A 4,953-nucleotide genomic window follows, 5' to 3' on the forward strand; every position below is an offset into this window, starting at 1 on the left:
AGATCGTTATCGCATGACGAGAGCGCCAGCGCAGAGGACCGTGATGACGGGAGCGTCTGGTGGTCGGGGCCTGGCGTGGTGGTCAGGAGAGCGAAGTTCCTGGGTGATAAAGCCCAGCACATCCACTAAATGTAAAGCGGATTTATTATACACAGAGCCGCTGACGAGTGAAGCGATTCACCGAGCAAAGTCTCCGAGATCGAATAGCTGCTGCGTGCGGTGCGCCTGTATATAATGCCACTGCTTCTGCAGAGCCGCTCTTCGTCTTCATTGCAGTATATTTTTTTGTTGAAATGTGTGGCTATTAGCATTGAGGGATCATGTGTCTTGTAGTTATTTAAACGACAGGCTCTGTTGATTACCGATATATATGCTGTCGATTCGCCTAGCCCCCGATATGCCGGATGGTACGTCTCGAACTCATTTCCTAGGGCACGACACCATTGCGATTGTGGCACTTACGGCAGGAGTGCTAGTCGTACACTGTGACAATGCGTAACGCCAGAATCGCTCCCCACGCAAATCTGAGACTTAGTTTGCAATCTTATTGTGGCATTGTTTTCGTGCACACTATACTATGTTGTAGAGCAGCAGTTTGTAACACTTGTATAACCTATGTCACATAATACAGTTTAACAACGTGGCCCGCCATCTTCATTTGACGTTACCTGAAAAAAAAAAAGGTCTTCAAAATTGTATGTGGGGAATTAAATTTGAGTAGTGACCAATCTGAAGACTATGAATGGACGATGGCTCATAGACAACACACTTTAATGCAATTTAGCATTCTTAGCTTACTTACCCCCTTCGTGCTTTGCATCGCGTTTCTAGCAGTAAGAGAGGAGCCAGGCTGCCTTTCAACCACGGTGTAAGAATAAGGAGAGGTGCTGACACTCTCCCCCCAACGCGCGCAAAAGCGCCGCTCGCTCGCGTCCAGATTATGTTCGGCTTGGTTGCAGCTGGTTCGGCGCCGTCATAGAGGGCGCTGCGGTATGCGGTCCCAGCCTCGGCGGCAAGGCGCGTGCTGCCGCTGCTTCGTCTTCCTGCTTGCATGTGCGGTTGCGCTGTTTTGAAGGCACGATTTTTGTTCGCGTTCGTTTCATGAGCTTGTGCTTGGGTATTGTCGCCACGGGCCCTCGACGAAGGTGGCAGCGGCCTTCTGAGGGGCGTTTGAAATGGCTAGAAAGTGCTTCGTTCCGAACTGCAATTCTGGATACCTGACTTGTGCGGAGCGTGTGCCTTTATTCAAAGCGCCGTCCGACAGCGGTCGTCTAGAACAGTGGCGCCGTGCAAATCTGATGGCAGACCGAACTCTAACGCCTACCGACCATGTCTGCACCAGCCATTTTTCAGAGGATACGATATCGATGGCATATTGTCACGACGTCGAAAGCTCGAGGGACAAACGAAACGCACTTGTCGGCAGAGGCAGTAACAAGAACGGACGGTTTTAAAATAGCGCGCGCTAGTCACTGCTTCTTCTTCTTCTTGCTATGTTTTTCATAAGTGCCGATGTGTCTTATCCCATTGTCATCGCCGCGCTAGACACGTGGCAATATTACTCGGAGCGCTCGATAGAAGGATTCCCACCTTATTTCCAAACTGTCCAGAGAACCTCACACGGTCAAACAAACCTCGAAAGCCGCTGCGGAAGAGAGAACCTCCTGTGTGCCGCAGTAGATTGTGCAAATTTTGCTGCATGTAAAAGATATACACTGGGTGGTTTACTATCATGCACCAAGATTGGAAAATATGTAAATGTCACGTAGCTGGACAGAACCAAGGTAATGTCTGCCGTCGATTGGAGATACTCAGATTATTTTTTTATTCCGCTTAATTACATAATTATTTTCATAATTGATTAATCAACTCTTTTAATGCTATAATTGGATAAAAAGTATGAAAAAGAGAATTGTACAGCAGCGTGGAAAACTCCCAATATAACTTTCTGTTGCTCAATACGTGATACATAAAAGTGTTTTCCGAGCGTGAACGAAACCCGCGAATACAGCAATATTTCCGCGCGACTGGCCGCTCGAGGCACTTTGCGTGTATTCGTGAGCTTCTTTCATGCTCGGAAAAACACTTCTACGTAATGCGTATTGAGCAATACAAAGCTGTATCGGGAGTCTTTGATGTTGCTCTACAATTTTCTCATTGACACTTTTTAATCTAATTATAATAATTGAGAAGTTGATCAATAAATACGACTAATTATCTAATTAGGCGAAATGTAAAAAATAACCGAGTATCTCCAAGGGACGGCAACAACATTACTATGGTTCTGTCCAGCTACGTGACATTTGCATATTTTGAAATATTTGTGCACCCTGTAAAATACTGCTGTTTTCTGTGCAGATGTGTGCCTGATTTTCAAATTTGTTCCATCCTGGCTACTGAATTTTTTTTACAATGCGCGTGCATATCACACGCTTGCATGTTTTTATACATTTTTCCATTGTGGGAGTGTATGAGACCGCAAGCTTCAGGGGCGGTTATCACCTATTAAAATTATCGAGCTGCTTCATGGAGAAGTTTTTTCGTATTGTGTCTATGCAAAAAAAAAACGGTCTATGGGATTATTGTGTGGTGGGTGTAAGTGTATTTGTGGACAGGCTGTAGCATGCATTGTCAAACACGCTTACATTGGCACATTGTCATATGCAATTTAAGAAAAAAGAAAGTTACCTCTTCTTTTTTAGATCCTGCAAGAGTCACTCAGTCCTCAATGGACGAAAGCCCAATGAATAATATACACGGTCTATGTTAAGTGGAATTGAAATAAAAAAGGCATTTGCTCAGGTTTTCATCAGTAAACTGTGGTAGTGATGCTCTAATTCAAGATAGACGCCTGCCTTCGTCCCGCCTATTAAATTCCCATTTGAAAGAGTAGCTGATGTGCATTCTCATCTTAAGTTCTAGCCATGAACATCCACTTTGCTCTAGTGCATTGCATATCGGAAGCTTGCGCCGTTTCATTTCTTAATTTATATCGCGGCCACATTGAATTTGCGCAACGATGATTGAACGGTTTTCTGAGTGTGAATGGAAGCAGCGATAAGCATGAAATACATTTTCTGGTGCAGTCACTATTTTCTTCTGATCGAGGGGTGGTAGCACGTGGGCTAACACTTTCGTTTTTTTATGCTTGGATGAACCGCTAGACCGGACGAAACAAATTGCGCGCGCGAGGGTAACTTCAGTGGGCTTTGAGTGCGGCCCGATTGATCCGTGTTGACGTCATCCACGCCCTGCACAAGGAACCTTCATGTTAGCGAAGCCCGGTACACTTATCACTTTAATGTGAAATAACGATTTTTTTTCGCGCTTTGAGATTTACTCACTCCACTACGAACGAAAATTTAGCGGAGACAGAGGAATGCCAACCGCCGGCGCCGCTAAGCTGGGACCGCTGGCCGCGGCGCCCTCTATCTGCTCGCAGCAGAGCTACTCGGTGCGCCCGCACGCGGCCGAACATAATCTGGACGCTCGCTCGCGCGCAGTGTCAACACCTAAATATTCTTCCACCGTGCTTTCAACCAATAGATCTCGCGATGGCCGATTTAGACCAGCCGAATGTACCATCAAAAAGCCTTTGAAATTAATCCCGGGCTGGGCAGAATCGAACCCACTCCCACGTGTTCCGCAAGTACAGCAACCCGACGCTTTAGCGAGCTTTGCCATGAATGCATAGGGTATGTGCCGCTCTTCGATGATCCTCTCGCCGTCTGCGGGTCACTGAGTATGTGCCTTTGGGTTTACGCTGACGCTCCATGGATTTCGGAGGCCATGTGCATGCTTCACGGTGGCGCCGCTAGATGTCACTGAGTGTTCACAGGGAAATCCCGAGAGAGGCGCCCCGCTGCAGTACACGCCGCATACACAAGGCGTTTCGACAATGTCAATACGTAGTGTTGCTGTATTACTTCAATGCTAAGCTAATTACCGTCGACAGCCATGGTGATGTCTAATCTGCCGATCTTTCAGAGGCGAAGCTCCTTAGGGCCGAGCCTTGTCCCTCGTCCGTTGTCCGTAGCTCTCTGGTTTGCATGGAGACTGCTAGGGGCGCTGCGGTGCACAAGGGCTACATAAGCGCTCTATATACTGTACACATGTACAGTATATATGTATGTGTGTGTGTATGTATGTATGTGTGTGTGTATGTATGTGTGTGTGTATGTATGTGTGTGTGTGTGTATGTATGTATGTATGTGTGTATGTATGTATGTGTGTGTGTGTGTGTATGTGTGTGTGTATGTGTATGTATGTGTGTGTGTATGTATGTATGTGTGTGTGTGCGTGTGTGCGTGCGTGCGTGTGTGCGTGTGTGTGTGTGTGTGTGTGTGTGTGTGTGTGGTATATGCACGCCAAGCTCCGGTTTTCGGAAGCCGACTTCTGGCTTCCGGAAAACGCTTCCGGCGTTTTGCCCGAATGATTACCTGGTGCTTCGCCCACTCATCTTCATTTACTTCGTGGATGTGCGGTGTTTTTTTTTCCATTGTAGAGCGGCACATAACTAGTGGCAGACACCTAGTTACCCAAGTTGGCGGCAACGATGTTCATTGAAGAGCGGAACACGCCTGCTGGCGCATTCCCAATGTCCCGAGTTCGTATGAAAGCGGTTCTTCGAAGAGCAGCACATAGTGGTACATAGCCAGTGCTGCAATTCGACGTCAAAGAAGGTGATTAAAGAGCGGAAAACGCGCGTCCCTCGCGTGTTTTCACTTGCACATACAGCATACGGCGCGCGGTGACGATTTCATCGCCGTTGGACTTTATACGGAACCTCACGGTGACGGCGACGCAGACCACATAAGTCCAAGCGGAGTGTCCATATAATTGCTATCGCAAAAAAAAAAAAAACGGGACAACTCAAAATAAAACATTTACGGCCTTAGAAAAGCGGTGCTTTCGAGCCCGTTGCTGTACGAAGTGCCTCCTACCCAGGAAACG

This window comes from Dermacentor silvarum, chromosome 3 (genome assembly GCF_013339745.2).
Source record: "Dermacentor silvarum isolate Dsil-2018 chromosome 3, BIME_Dsil_1.4, whole genome shotgun sequence".
In the NCBI taxonomy this organism is placed as follows: domain Eukaryota; kingdom Metazoa; phylum Arthropoda; class Arachnida; order Ixodida; family Ixodidae; genus Dermacentor; species Dermacentor silvarum.